Source organism: Nannospalax galili, unplaced genomic scaffold (genome assembly GCF_000622305.1).
Source record: "Nannospalax galili isolate Female #2095 unplaced genomic scaffold, S.galili_v1.0 scaffold180, whole genome shotgun sequence".
Lineage (NCBI taxonomy): Eukaryota > Metazoa > Chordata > Mammalia > Rodentia > Spalacidae > Nannospalax > Nannospalax galili.
The window spans coordinates 3,277,129-3,293,493 of record NW_008348199.1 but is presented as its reverse complement, the minus strand read 5'-3'; positions in this window follow the sequence as shown (position 1 = coordinate 3,293,493).

The following is a 16,365-nucleotide window of genomic DNA, read 5'->3' as shown; positions in this document are numbered from 1 at the left end:
CGGCCTGCGGGGCCCGGACGAGGCCTTCGGTGCGCTGAGCTGTACAGGTCGGTGGTGCGGCCCGGTAAGGGCCTCGGCCGGGCCTGGAGGGCTGCTCTCGCGCCGCCGCTGTGTGGCCTGGTCTCCCCCAGGCCTAGGCTTGACCCCGTAAAGGGCGCAAGATGGCGCCCCCATCTTGATAAGCTATAAAATAAAATTCCGGACCTTCGGACTTCGGAACCCACAGAGCTGGTCCTGCAGACCAGGCGTCAGATCGCGCCTCGAGGCGCGGCCAGCAGAACCCGCCAGCAGGTTCCGGCCGCAGCCCCGCCGGCCTTTGAACCGGCCTTTCCCTGCCCTCGAGGCGCGGCCAGCAGAACCCGCCAGCAGGTTCCGGCCGCAGCCCCGCCCCGCCCCGCCGGCCTTTGAACCGGCCTTTCCCTGCCTGAGCAAATCCCCATGTGTGCCAGGGTCTGCTCCGGATTACGGTTCAAATGTCCCCAGTGCAGCCAGGCCTGCTCTGACCCTGCTCTTGTCACGCCAACGCGCCACGTGCAGAGTGGTCTTTCAAAAAAAATTATGTCTATGAGTGTATTACCTGTGTGTAAGTGCACCCGTGTCGTGCAATGCCCCCAGAAGATAGAAGAGGGCGTCTATCCAACTGGAACTAGTTAGCTACCATGTGGGTGGTGCTGGGAAGTGAAACCTAGTCGTCTCGAAGAGCAACCGCTTTGCCAACTCTCGGACCCCTAGAGTGTTCTTTACGGCCCTTGAGTTATCTCACCTGTTCACTCAAGGTTATCTGCATCCATGCTCAACCCTCCCCCATCTTAGTGAAAGGGAAGCCGGTGTTCCCCAAGTCAGGACCTTGTTTTGCAGTCAGTTCCCTGCGTGCCTGGAGCCGAGTACAGAGCCTAGCACACACTAGGTACTCCATAAACACTTGCCAAGTGTGTGATCCAGTAATGAGATAAGTTCTTGGTACCCAAGAGTTATTAACCGGGATCCTGACCAGGTAGAGAGGGGAAGACCAGCTTCCAAGTTCCTTTGGAAGAGCGAACCTAAAAGAGCCTGAAGGTGGGGACAAAATGTGTAGATAGGGGGGTGGGTAAGGCTATGGAGGCTGAGATGGGTGGTACCTGCTTAGTGATGTGATACTAAATCGAAGTGAGGTATCTCGGGACTCAAGGGAGTGAGGCAAGACAGGGACAGGGATGACCTGAGATTCTCAGGGAGAATAGGAGTTCCCAGGGGCTGAGTGAGGGAGAGACTTGAGCCATTAAGTAGGGGAAAGTAGAGTACTATATCCAGGCATGATGGTCCGCACCTGCAACCCCAGAACTCAGGTGATGGAGGCAGGAAGTTAAGGACTTCAAGGTGGCTACTTACTGAGTTCGAGGTCAGCCTGGGCTACATTGAGACCCTGTCTCAAAGAAATAAAAGAAAATAGTAAGTAAAAAAGATCTAGGGGGCTGGAGAGATGGCTCAGTTGTTAAGAACACTGAATGTTCTGGCAGAAGACCCAGATTCAGATCCTAGCACCCACATGGCAGCTAACAACTATCTGTAATTCCAGTTCTAGGGGATCCCACACCCTCTTCTGACCTCTGAGGGCATTGCATGAAGGGTGCACTTCCCTACATGCAAGCAATACATACATACACATAAAATAAAAATAATAAATTTAAAAAAAAAGGATCTACGGTGAACAGTGTGAAGGGAGGGACTGATCACCACTGAATATGAGGATGAATCTGACATCAGTTAAGTGTTATTTCAGGGCTGGGTGTGGCAATGCCTCCTTTGTAATCTCAGCACTAGGAGGCTGAAGCAGGAGGCTCACAAGTTGGAGGCCGGTCTGGTCTGTAGAATGAGGCCTTGTCTCAAAAGGGCTGGTGGTGGGGGTAGGGAGGGTCACTACATGTACCTAAAAGTAACCTAGGCCACTGTTATTAATGTGCCCCACTGGTCAGAGGTGTTACCTCCAATAAGACTACTGGGGAAACCAGCTGAGTGAGCCCAAAGTTAGTGATTTTTTAAAAATTTCATTTATTATTTATATTTTATGTGTATTGAGTGTATTGCCTGCATGTGTTTAAGTGCACCCATGTTGTGAAATGCCCAAGGAGGAGAGAAGAGGTCATCAGATCCCCTGGAACTGGAGTTAGGACAGTTGTTAGCTGCCATGTGGGTGCTGGGATCTGAACCCAGGTCTTTTGCAGGAGCAGTCAGTGCTCTTAACCACTGAGCCAACTCTCCAACCCGAGTTAGTGATTTTTATGATTGACCAAAAACAAGTAACTAAAAGCAGGTGAAGCTAGAGGGTGGATTTGAGTTTTCCCTCGGCCCATTACTGCCTTTTGTGTGTACATGGTATGCTGTGTGCATGTGGTATGTGCCTGTGTGTACAGGTGCATACAGAGACCAGAGGAGGATTGTCAGTGTCTGGCTCTATCACTCTCTGTCTTATTTCCTGACACAGAATCCATCACTCAATCTGAAGTTAGCCAGGGAGCTCACAGGATCCTCCTGTTTCTAACCCCCCAATACTGGTGTTACAGGCATGGGCAGCCACGCTCTGTTTTTACATGGTATATTAGTCACTTTTCTCTTTCTAGAAACACTGACCAAAGCAACTTATAGAAGGAAGAGTTTATTTGAGCTTATGTTCCAGGGGAATTAGTCCATCATGGCAAGGAGGTATGGCAGCAGAGGTGGCTGGAGGAGGAACAGAAGCCGAGCTCTACATCTTCCAGCAGGCACAGGAAGCAAGAGAGCAACTGGAGATCCGGCAAGGCTTAAGAACCCCCTAAGCCCACCCCCAGTGATGTGCTTCCTCCAGGATAGCCACACCTTCTAAGACCTCCAAAAACAGTGCCACCATCTGGGGACAAAATATCCAAATATTTGGAGCCTATGTGGGACATTTTCATTCAACACCCCCCCACCGAGCTTTAGTGTCAATTTGACACACCTGGGTTGAGGGAGCCTCAATTGAGGAATTGCCTCCATAGGACTGGCCTGTGGCCACGTCTGTGGGGCATCTTCTTGATTATTGAGTGATGTGGGAGGGCCCAGCCCACTGTGGGCACTGCCACCTGTGGGCATGTGGGCCTATGTTGTATAAGAAAGCAGGCTGAGTCTGGGCAAAGGGAGCAAGCCAGTGAGCAACGTTCCTCCATGGCCTGTGCTCCAGCTCCTGCCTCCAGATTCCTGCCCTGAGTTCCTACTTTGGGCTCCCTGATGAACTGTGACCCAGGAGATGTAAGCTGAATAAACCCTTTCCTCCCCAAGTTGGTATTGGTCAGAGTGTTTTGTCACAGCAATGGAGAAACAAACTAGGACACATGGGTACTGAGGATTCGAGCTTGGACTTTCATGCATAGCAGGCACTGTTACCCTCCAAGCCATCTCCCCAGCCCTCATTACTGCCTTCCTTAACATGGTTGTTGACTGCCCAGCTCATCCTATCTGGATGAGCCTCTTTATTGCTGTTTTTCTACCTGAAGTTACCATGGTCACGGTCCTTATTTGTTACTGAAGTGTTTCTCTTACACAGGAATAATGCAGCCCACTGGCACCCTTTCAAATCCAAAGCACAAAGATTTCATTCCTATTATTATATCTGGAAGCTTCCTTGGAAAGGGAGCTACATGCCAGGCCAGGCCTCATACTGGTGTGAGCCCCTGATTAGCTGTATGACCTCCAGGCTATGTCCACTCATGACCTGAGGATATGGAGCTGATGTCAAAGTGGATCATGGTGGAAGTTGATGCCAAAACCAATAGATCTTGTCAGCCTGGGAGGGTCATGTGGTCAGGACAGTTACTATGACCACTGGGCTATAAAGACTGAGTCATGAGACTGGAGATGTGACTCAGAGGTTAGGGTGTGTGCTGGACAGCTTCAGGTGTCAATTTTACACACCTGCGTAGAGGGAACCTTAATTAAGGAATTTTCTCCCTTGGATTGGCCTGTGACCGTTTCTGTGGGACATTTTCTTGGTTGATGAGTGATGTGGGAGGGCTCAGCCCACTGTGGGAGGTACCACCCTGGGCAGGTGGTCCCCAGGGTTGGTAAAACAGAGCAGACTGAGGGAAGTTGTGGTCCAATTTCTTTGGGGTGGGAAGATTTCTCCCCATGTCCCAGGACAGGGTTGCTGCTCACCTCCTGTAAGGTGACAATATTTAGGTACCCCACCTCCAGCTTTTGGGCTCAAACCTAAGGCTAGGGACATGTGTCTGGCCAGTAGTGCTGCTGCTCCTGTGACCACAGGCCAAGAACTCTTCCTCTTGGGTCCTGCCTGAGAAAGGGCAGGTAGGCCAGGTGCAGGGTGCATGCCTACAATCCCAGCACTTGGGAGGTAAAGGTAGGAGGATCAGGAGTTCAAGGCTAGCCTCAGCTACATAAAACCCTGACTCTGCCTCCCATCCCCTGCAAAAAAAGAAAGAGCAGGCAGGTAGTAAGGTCTTAAGGCCTGTTCAAAGACATATTCAGACTAAACGACAATTTTAAATATAATTTTAGGTGGGTTTCTGTGTTTGTAGCTTTTAAAATTTTGTTTTATTTTTGAGATAGGGTCTCACTATGTAGCCCCAGCTGGTCTGGAAATCATGATGTAGACCAGATTGACCTCAAATTTACAGAGACCCACATGTCTCTGCCCCCCAAGTGCTGGGATTAAAGGCATGAGCCACAACACCTAGCCCAAAATAAAATTTTAAAAGTTTCATTGGCACCAAGAAAGAATTCACAAATTAGGCAGAACCCTGAACCATAGAAACCTCAGAGTCCTCCAACTGGGCAGGCTGTATTTATTGGCGGAAAAAAGGTATCGTACCTTATAGTTGGAAGCTTCCCTTATTCCAACTAGTCTGGCCAGTTCACAGCCTGTGATTAGTTGATCATTCAGCTGTGATTGGCTGAGCCCTTGGCTATTTGTTACAGTAATAGTGTCAGTTAACATACCAAGCTGGGTTACACCTCACTCAATTTGGCGGCAGTTTTCGGCCAATTTTAGTTCAGTTTAACAGGCCCCTACCCCTTCTGTTTCTAATGTTTTATTCATAGTGTGTGGCCACCCGCTTATTGTTTGGAAATTTTTTCACTGCATAGAGAAACTGCAGTAAATATTGGATGGACAATTTGATTAGTGAGTTATCCTTTCCCTCACTTCCTAATTTGTTTTTGAAGAACTATAGGAGGGTTAGTTGTAGATGTTTGACTCTTGCTTCTAAATACTTGCCCGCACATCTCAGCAAGGCTGCTGTCCTGCAATGTGGACTTACCACATCTGGGAAATGTGGATATGAGACTAACATCTGACCTACAGTCCCTGCTGAAGGGCTCTCGAGACACCACAGAGTACCTTTCAGCTATACTTTATTTACTTGTGTGTGTGTGCACTTGTGCACACAGATATGGTGGCAGTTCATATACAAGTATGTACATGTGCATATGGAGAATCAGAATCGATCTTGAATGTCATTCCTCAGGAGCCATCTGCCTTGTTTTTTGAGACAGGGTCTCTCACTGGGACCCAGCTTTACATGAGTTCTAGAGGTCCAGACTTAGAGCTTCACACTTGTGTGGTAAGTGCTTTACCTACTGAGCCAACTCCCAAGCCTAGGCCTAGGTTTTTTATGTGAGTGCTGGGGATCCGAACTCAGATGCTTGAGTACAGCAAATGCTTTACTGACTAGAGCCATCTCCCCAACCCCTGTTTTAGTTTGTTGGATTTAAAAAGATATTTTATTTTATAAATTATTTTATTTTCAATTTTTATTTATTTTTATTTTATGCGTATAAGTGTTATTATACCTGTAAGTGTGTAAGTGAACCTGTGTCCTGCAATGCCCACAGAGGACAGGAAAGAGTATTGGATCCCCTGGAACTTGAGTTAGTAAACAATTGTTAGCCGCCATTTGGGTGCTGGGATTCAAGCCCAGGTCTTCTGCAAGAGCAGCCAGTGCTCTAATCTCTGAGCCATCTCTCTAGCCCTTTTTATTTTATTTTTTGTGTTCAGTGTATTTCCTGCATGTATGTAAGTGCACCCATGTCATATGATGCCCATAGAGGTCAGAAGAGGTCATCAGGTCCTTAATTAATTAATTTTTTTGCGTGTGCATGTGTGTGTTGGGGATGTTCTACAGTGCTGGTCTGGCTGTCAGAGGACAGCTTGAGGAATCTGTTCTCTTCTGTAATGTGGGTCCTGGGGACTGAGCTCAGTCTTCAGACTTCCTGTTTTTATCCACCACGTCATCTTGTGGGCCTGTTTTTCTTTTTTTGAGACAAGATCTCCCCAGATAGCCCAGGATGATCTTAAACACATTATGTAGCCCAGGTTCACTGGGACTGCAGGCATGTACTGCCTCGGCCATCCTTTCTCCTGCACGCTCTTGTTTGGCACCAGCGCTCCCACCACGTCATCTTGTGGGCCTGTTTTTCTTTTTTTGAGACAAGATCTCCCTAGATAGCCCAGGATGATCTTAAACCCATTATGTAGCCTAGGTTCACTGGGATTGCAGGCATATACTGCCTCGGCCATCCTTTCTCCTGCGCACTCTTGTTTGGCACCAGCGCTGTGCTTTCTGGGCAGGTCTCCATCTGTCTCCTTTTATCTGGGGACAGATCAGAAGGTGTGCAGTGTCAGTTTGCTGTACTGTTCCGGCCCCTGCCAGGTCTCCCAGGGTAAGACAGCCTTTTACTTTGAATATCATGTGACTGTCCCAGTCCCCAGCAGGCTATGCCAGGTTTCAGCATTCTCAATTAGCCTTGCCTGGAATCATTATTACTGACTTTAGAAACTGCTCTAGAGGAAAGAAAAGACCCTTGTCCTAATGCTTCACTCTCCTGTATGACCCAAGACCAGAATCTCCTTACCACTCCCTTCAGGCTTTGGCAGAGAATCCCTGACCCTGCCCAGACCCCTGATTCTCAGGAGAGGCTAGAGGTGGCAGGCTGATGGTTCCATTAGCTATAGGAGTGAGCCTTGGTCCAGAGAGAGCAGGGAATTGACTGTTTTATAATACATGTATTTATTTACTTATCTATTTATTTGTGTGGGTACACACATGCCACAGTGCATGTCAGAGAACAACCCTTGGGAATCGGTTCTCTTCTTCCATGTGGGGCTCCAGGGATCGGACTGTGGTTGTCAGCCTTAGAGCCAAGCTACTTCACCTGCTGAGCCTTCTTGCTAGGCCAAGAGCTGGGAACATATCTGCAGTAATTCCACGGACTGGAGAGGGCTGGGAAGGAGGCTCCCCAGGTAGACTTCAAGGGCACATTGGGGGCTTGGGTTAGAATTGTCTTATATTGGGAAGCCCCCCCGGTGCTGCACAGGGGTTCAGGACTTAGCTTGCCAGGTTTTGTATAAAAAAATACAGAACACACTGTTAAAATCTTTTTGTTTTGTTTTTTGGTTTTTGTTGTTGTTTTTTATTGTTTGTTTTTTTTTTTCTTTTTGGTCTTTTTGAGACAGGGTTTCCCCGTAGTCCCAGCTGACCTGGAACTCACTATATAGACCAGGCTGGCCTTGAACTCACAGAGATCTGCCTGCCTCTGCCTCCCTTGTGTTGGAATTAAAGGTGTATGCCACCACATCTGGCCTATGGTTAAATTCTTAACTCATGTTTTATTATAAGGATGTTCCAGATATTGCTTGGAATGCACTAAAGAACTTTTAAAACTTCAAACATCTCAGTTGTCTGGACTGGCAACAGGTAAAATTCAAACTTTAGGCAAACAGTGAGTAACTTTCTACCCAGATGTGGTGTGCCAAACACCTGGGGCAGGTGCTATTGGGTGTAGGAAGTGAGGCTGAGGTTGCCAGGGTAAATTGAGCCTGGAAGTCAGTAGGGCCTTGAATGCCAGGATGAGCTGCCCATCTGAGAGTAGCTGATGGACTGGGATAGGAGACTTAAACGTGAAGAGACCATTCTATAATGCTCCCTGTGAACCAGGCCTGGTGGTGCACTCACTCCTGTAAGCCTTGCCCTCAAGAGGTGGAGGCAGGAAATTCAGGAGTTCAAGTCCTTGACTGCAGAGTGAGTTCCAGGCCAGCCTAAAACACATAAGACCTCCTCAGCCTCCTCACCCCTGGGAAAACAACAAACCCCAGAACAAAACAAAATTTCCCTGTGTCTATGGAGAGCAGGTGCTGAATGAACCAGGGACCAATCAGTGGGTAACACTCTCAGGCCACATACCGTGGGGCTCAGTCCTGTCGTCAGGGAGCAAAGAGAATGTTCTGAAGGACTCCCAAGGCTTGAGGCCCGTCAACTGGGCAGGCCCAGGCCCAGGCCCAGTGCTGCTGGATGGGGCAAGATGCTAGGCTGTGGCTTAGCATGGGAGAGGGACATGGTTGGAGGGATTGCAGGAGGGGACAGGAAGGCCTATGAAACACTGGAGTCTGGGTCTGGAACAAAGCGTCTGGGTTGGTCCAGGGAGGAGGGAAGGCACGGCCAGCTGGGGTGGGCGAGGGAGATAGATAGATGGGGTCATGGAGAACCCTCTGAAGGGAAAGGTGATTCTGTTCAAATTATCCCCCACCCAATGTCATTTCTGCTTCAGGGAAAACTCAGGGGAGGGGACTGAAGGGACCTACATGGGGGGCAGGATCTCTATGTACTTGGAAAAGGAAGCAAGGACCAGACACACAGAATCCCTCCACTAGGCCCCTGCAGGGCCTGTGAAATGCTCTGCCCTGAACTAATGTCATAATCCCTCAGGACTCTTTTAGTGTAAAGGAGGAACTTCCTTTTTAAAAGATTTTAAAAAGCAAGGTGAGGCTGGGGATGGAGCTTAGTGGTGAAGGCCCCGCCCAGCATTCACAAGGCCCTGGGTTCTGTCTCCAGTACCGTACACATAAAAGAAACAACAGGGAAAGATGTGCAAGTGGAATCACAGGCGCCTATCTACTGAGTGTGGGAAGGACTCCTGTAGGGTGAGGCATCATGATGGTGAGCTTGGCTCTAGCCTCACCTAAGCTGCCCCTGAAGCCTCATTTGAAGTTATGTAATCCAAATCTGTCCTCGTGCAACCTCCAAGCAAGAAGAGCTGGTCCTGTTGAAACAGGAATTAGTGCCCCTGTGTACAGTGTGGTAATCCTATCAGGACGTAGCAGAAGTCTGCAGAACACCTCCCAGCCTGGAAGACTGAGAGAGCAAGTGACCCCCTCACCCAGGGCTTCAGTCTCTATCTCACAGAGGCAAGGCCAAGGCTCAGAGAGGGCAGAACTTTGCCCACGGTCACACAGCTGAGGATGCAGTGACACTAGATTTCCAATCTAGGGTCTACTTGCATCTGAGACTCTCCTTACCCTCCCGCCCTACTTCTGATATTAGGCATCTCTCTGGATTAACTCCTTGGTGTCTGCCTGGGATGCTTTATGGTGACTGGCAGGGATTGACATGCCGCTCGCTGCAAGAGGGTGGGAGGATGCTGCGTCACTTCCCTCCTGATGCCAGACAATTTCAAGTCTTGGCTGCTGCTGTGTGACCTTGAATGAATTATTCCCCATTCCCTGACTCAGTTTCCTCAGCCATAAAATGAGGGATTACCTAGAGTCTAGAAAGAGCAAAGGTTGGCTGGGCCTAGGGGTACAGGCACTTGGGAGATGGAAGCAAGAGGATCAAAAAAAGCTCAAAATAGCATGTTCCAGGCCAGCCTGAACTATATGAGACCCTTTTCAAAAAATTTTACAGAAAGTGGTAGAGTGGTGGTGGGATGTCCTGAAAAGATGGTTGAGTGGTTAAGAGCACTGGCTGCTCTTGCAGAAGACCCCTGCACTGTTCTGACATCCGTATAACCTGTAACTCCAGTTCCAGTGGATCTGATGCCCTCTTCTGGCATCTGTGGGCACTGCACTCACGTGGTACACATACATACATGTAGGGGAAATACTCATATACAAAAATCAATTTAAAGTATTTTTTAAGAGAACAAAGGCAGTGCTGGGCATGGTGGCGCACGCCTTTAATCCCAGCACCCAGGAGGCAGAGGCAGGCAGATCTCTGTGAGTTCAAGGCTGGCCTGGTCTACATAGTGAGCTCTAGCTCAGCTGGGACTATAGGGAAACCCTGTCCCAAAAAAGACCAAAAAGAAAACAAATGCAAAAAAAAAGAGGCAGGAAGGAAGAAAGGAAGGAAGGAAGGGAGGGAAAATAAGCATGTAGTATCTGGTGAAAAGGAAAGGCAGAACAGAGCAAGGGCAAGCAGGTGCGAGGGAACCAGGAGGGTTTTCTGAGGTGGTGACATTTGAGACAGACCTGTGGTAGGTGAGGGACAGGTCCAGTAGACACTGGGGGAAGAGGATTCCTGGCCACAGGAAGAACACATGCAAAAGCCCTGAGGCACCAGTATGTTCAGCTTTTTCAAGAAGCAGCAGCAATGCCAGTTTGTCCTGTTACTGTACTACCAGCTGATGTCACATGGCTGAGCCATGCCTGCCAAGCTTCTTCTAGGAGCTCCTTCCCTTATGCTTAGTATGTGATCCATAAGATGATCCTTTGAGACTGAAGATATAATTTGATTTAGTCCCCACAGCAACCCTAAAATGTGTCTGCAAGGCTGGAGAAGTGGCTCAGCAGTTAAGGGCACTTCCTGCTCTTGCAGAGGACTGAGGGTCGGTTCCCAGCGCCCACATGGCAGCTCATAACTGTTTGTAGCTCCAGTTCCAGAGAATCTGACACCCTCTTCTGGCCTCCACACTCACTGCACACATGTGGTGCACATGCATATGTGCAGGCAAAGTATTCATACCCATACAGTAAAGACAGTAAGTCTTTTTTCAAATGTCTGTAAACTCTTTGACATTCTATCAGGGAGCGATATGGGCTGTGTTCCCTCTCCTTGAGTTCTGTGACTGCTCAGCCAATAGGATGGACCCAGACTATAAGGAAGTGTTATTCACTTTCTGTCTCTTGGGATACTTACCCTTGAAACCCAGACACCATGCCCTGTGGTCAACAAGTAGAGAATCCAGGAGACCTCTGACCCTCAGCTCCCCAAGCTCCCATCCAGCAGCCCCAGCCTGGCCACATGTCAGTAGGCCTTTTGGAAGCAGATTCCTCAGACCTGACTTGAGCCATCTCAGATGGCAGTCTTAGGATGGAGATGAGTCACCCTTCCCTCCATTAAGCTCTGTCTAAATTTCAGTTATATTAGAAAATTAAACAATTTTTTGCAGTCCTGGATATCAAATCCAAGGTCTCATGCATGCTCAACAAGCATTCTACCACTGAGCTACATGCACAGCCCTCTTTTTATTATTTTTATTATGAGAAAGGATTTCATTAAGTTACCCAGGCTGGCCTTGAACTTACTTTGTGGTCCAGGCAAGCTTTGAACTTACAATCCTCCTGCCTCAGCCTCTCAAGTAACTAAAGTTGCAGACTTCTGATACCAGGCCTAACTAAATGATTTTTGTTGTTCGTGCATTTATTTTAATTTTTTTAAATTATTTTTATAATGAGTGTATTGCCTGCATGTATGTAAGTGCACCCATGTCATGCGGTGCCCAAGGAGGTCAGAAGAGGGTGTTGGAGTCCCTGGAACTGGAGTTAAAGATGGTTGTTAGCTGCCATGTGGATGCTAGGAATCAAACCTGGCTCCTCTGCAAGAGCAGTCAGTGCTCCTAACCGCTGAGCCATCCCTCCAGGCCCTGTTGTTTATTTTTTGGGTTAGGGTCTCACTTTGTAGCTAGAACTCACAATGTAGCCCAAACTGGCCTTGAGCTCACAGAAATCCTCCTGCCTCAGCTTCCCAAATACTGTGACTGCAGGTGTGCACCGCCATGCTTGGTTCCAGAGTATGTTTTTAAAATATTTATCCACGTATTTGTTTTATGGGGCGGGGTGCATGTACCATGGCACTTGTGCAGAGGTCAGAGGACAACTTGGGGGAGTCGATTCTCTCCTTTCACTGTGAGTTCCAGGGATTAAACACGAGTCATCCAGCTTGGCAGCGAGTGCCTTTACTCGCTGAACCATCTCAACAGCTCTGAGTGTTTTATTTTGTTTTAGAAAATCACAATAATAGCTCATTGAAATACACCTCAATTTCGCAGATGAGAAACTGAGGCACAGGGAATTGAAATAGTTTGTACAAGGTCTCACAAACACTTAATGGGAGAACAGGAACCTGACATAACATTTTGAAGAGTTGTTGCTGGTGTTGTTTTGCTTGAAACAGAGTCTCTCACATAGCCCAGGCTGGCCTCGAACTCCTGATCCTTCTGCCTCTACCTTCCGAGTGCAGGATCGCACTTGGCTGAAACAAAGAGTTTTTCTTCACATGTACTTAACCTCTTTGGAAGCCCATAGGCTAGGGCTTGATGTTCCAGAACGTGGAGGCACTGCCACATATGTGACCAAGCTCACTGATGGCTGTTACTTCTTTCCTAATTTTTCACCATTTGTAGAAAACTCTGGAGCATCCTGGGCTGTATACATTTGCACTGTTGCAGTAACATCCTCAAAATAAGTGCTTAGACACAGAAGTGCCGGGCAATGACAGAACAGAGTTTTAAAGCTCCCCAGCCATGCAGCCCAGCTGCCAGGGGGCACCTGTGCGCACAGGTCCAAGTGACCTGGAGCCACCCAAACAAACCGCCAACAACTGGCTGAAATCCGCAGATAGAAACACCTTATCTCACAGTTCAAGGGACCCAAAGTCCAAAATCCAGGGTACTTCCCTCTGGGAAATTCTCCTACCTCTCTCCTGGTCCATGGTGGCTCCCAGGAGTCCCTAACCTGGAAACAGCACAGCTTGTTTCAGCACGGCCTCTGACTCCTCTGCCTTTTTTGTTTTGTTTGAGCCCTGTAGCTCAGGCTGGACTTAAGCTTACCAGGTAGCTGAGGATGAGACTTGAACTCCGGATCCTCCAGTCTCTACCTCAGGATTGCTGGGATTACAGACACGCGCCACCAAACCTGGTCCAGACGGCTCTTTGTGTGCGTTTATATCCTTTCCTCTCCCATACTCTCTTCGGGGTCATCCAGTGGCATCAGCTCACATTAAATCCAGTTTGGTCTCGTCTTGAGGTCTTCACTTTGTTTTTCCTTCTATCTCTTTGAGACAGGGTCTCCCTGTAGCCCCAGCTGGCCTGGAATTTGCTATGTAGGCTAGGCTGGCCTCGAACTCATAGAGATCAGCCTGCCTTTGCTTCCTGAGTGCTGGGATTAAAGGCATGCGCCACAATGCCAGGATCTTGAAGTCTTATATGTGCAAAGTCCATATTTTCAGATATGCACAAGGTTTGAGCTTCTACACTTTGTGGATGGTGCCAAATGTCCCAGAAGGGGCAGGACTTGGATTTTTGAAGTGCTGATAATGTCTCACAAGGGCTTCCTGTGTAACAGATGTTATAACTCATTTGATAACAGGATATGGATTGCAGCTTGGGAAACTGAGGCAGGCAGCTGGCTATTCAGTAAGTTGCCCCAGGTGTAGCCCGAAAATGATTTATTCCTCCCGGTCTTCTGAAGAGCCATGGACTGCTGCAGGGCACCCTGGGAAGAAGGATGAAGACTAGTATGGGGAGAAATTGGAACAGAAGGATTTGATGCCATTCTGTGAAGCAGGGAACAGGTGAGCCAGCCTGCCCTGGACCCCGTGGGGCACCAGGGGACCTCACGAGGACCCTGTGGACCCCTCACGGAACTCTGTGAGGTGACTGGGCATGCAGGGACACGAGATGAGGCAGACTGTGGGCAAAAGTGATCCAGAACAGTGGGCCGAGCCAGGCAGAGCTGGGTGCCAAGTGTCAGGGGTTCATTTCTTTGTCAGTCTCCCCCCACTCCAAGGTATAAACTATGCAAAAGTCAGATAAAGATGTGTTATGTGGTTTGTCTACCTGCGCCAGAAGCAAGGGACCCTAAGAGAACTTGGGCAACAAATTGGCGTAGCCGGCAGGATAAAGAGACCACAGCCTTGGGGATGTGGGTTTGGGGAAGCAGTGCTGCTCCTGTGGCAGAAGCAGTGGCAATGGGTCAGCCGGGCTCAGATTCCCAAATCCAGGAGCAGCTGGCAGGAACCCAGGGGAGAGGGCAGTCAAACCCCATACATTTAATGGGGTTAGTGATAGTCACATGGGTTATACAATGGATTATAAAATATGTAACTAGGGGCTGGAGAGATGGCTCAGCATTTAAGAACACCAACTGTTCTTGCAGAAGAACCAGGTTCGAATCCCAGCACCCACATGGCAGCTAACAACTGTCCGTAACTCCAGTTCCAGGGGATCCAACAGCCTCTTCTGTTCTCCGCGGGCATTGCATGACACCTACATGCAGGCAATACATGCGTATACATAAAATAAAAATAATAAATAAAAAATTAAAATATGTAACATATTGTAACATATGTAACATATGTAAAATAAAAAAGAGCCAATCTCACAGAAGCATGGGCCACAGTTGTGTTGTAAATGTGGGGAAACAGCCCAATTGCAGGTATATGAAGATTTGTCAAAGGTTATAGAAAGGCTAGGAGGACTTTTACAAGCCTGGACACAAGCAGAGAACCCCGAGAGTGAGCATGGCTACTTTGCATAATAAAAGATGTGCCCAAGACAGGGGACACTGAAAAGGGGAGATTCTGCTGCAGAACTTGAGAGAGAAAAAAACTGGACATTTTAACTTGTGTAAGGTCCAAGGACTCCGGAAAAAAGACAAATAGTGAAAAAGGAAATGACCTAAAAATGAAAGGCTAAATACTCCACTCTGGAACTGTTAAAACTAGAAAAAACTTACAAGCAAGCAATCAAAGCACCCCTTACCATGTGGCTCCTGATGCTATGGGACATGGGAGAAAATAACATCAGTCTAAGTCCTTCAGAAGCTTCACAGATGAGTTATATAACCACCCATCTGTCCTTGGGATATAGGCTGTTCAACCTAGGCCAGTGCAGGGGGGAGCAGTCCTTAATGGGGTGGCTGGTTGAAGGAATTAAAGATACATGGTCATCATCAGGGGAGACTAACATGACTAGCAGGGGCTGGAGGACTCTAAAGGAGGGGCAGGCATTACTGAGAGAACTAGGTATGAGAAAAGCAATACATGATGTCCAGTTCACCGTGTCAGAAAAGACTGTGTTCAGAGATATAAAGGAAAGCTTAATTCAACTGGGGCCTCGAGAATGGTGTGGAGCTTTAATGGTTTTGCTAAGCTCTTTAATAGGACAGGCTCTTTGTAAAGTGAGAGAGGCTTTAGCAGATCTCAGTGACTCTGACCAACGTGTGAAACGTGTCTGTAGAATAGCAGAAGGTACAAGATGCTCTACAAGAGAGATAAAAAAGACCCCACAGAGAAATGATCTGTTCGGGTCACTCGAAGACAAATGTGGCAAGACTTATGTTGAGCCCAAATTCCCAAAGAAAAATATTGATGGAAAACCAAATTCCATACTAAGGAGTTTCTGTTCTTTAAAACCAGAACAACAGTTTACAAAAGGCATTCAAAGGATAAAAACTGTCCCAGAGGTGGTTAAGAATCCCCAAAGATTAAATAAGGTGCATTTCTTTTCTGATAAAGGTTATACTAGGGGTGGAGGCCGTTTTTCCCACCAAGGCCTCCCCCAGCAACCAGGTGTGGTCAATGGAGAGATGACAGATATGGCTATAGTCAGGAGGCAGACCCAGGGCCTGTCTGACTCAGGGAACCAACAGGTGCAGCAGGGACAGGAGAAACCCCCTGCCTCCATAGCCCAGTGCAGGGTCAGGCAACTGGAGCCAACACCTGTAAGTGTATCAAGAATAAAAGAATACAAAGAGACTCCATGAAAATCCCCCAAGTGCGAAATGACTCCAAAGGGATAACTAAAGGTGGTAAAGAGCTAACCAAATTAATGCCTTGTACCCATGCTATGGTACCTAACAAGGATCTATGGAGAAAACAGTTAATATGAATGGATAAAACCTTTCCATACTGTGTTAGACCTTGTCTGTGATTGATTTAATATATGATGTTAACCTTCCTTCGAGTGTTTTACAGATGTGAAACCCATTTGAAAGATACCTGAAGAAGCAAAGGCCGGCCATAGTTGTAAGATTCTTGGGAGATTTATGGTGGATAAGATAAAAACAGAGGCTCCCAAACTATACAACTATTAAGAAAAACTACAGTACCAGGGTTGGGTTGCCTCCCTATGAGCTGTTGGTCAGAGAGATCCTAGAGGTCCTCAGATTCACCAAGGCTATTGCCACTAATGTCAGTTGTACACTAGAATGGTCGGTAAGGCCATGTTGCTGAAGACACTGCATGAGGTGAGCGCGGGAGGAGAAGAGATGGAGCTGAGACTAAGCCAAAAAACTCCATGCCACTGGATGGATGACGTTCATAGTGCCAGAAGGTGCTATGCAGATGGTTGGGAAAGAAAGGTCCC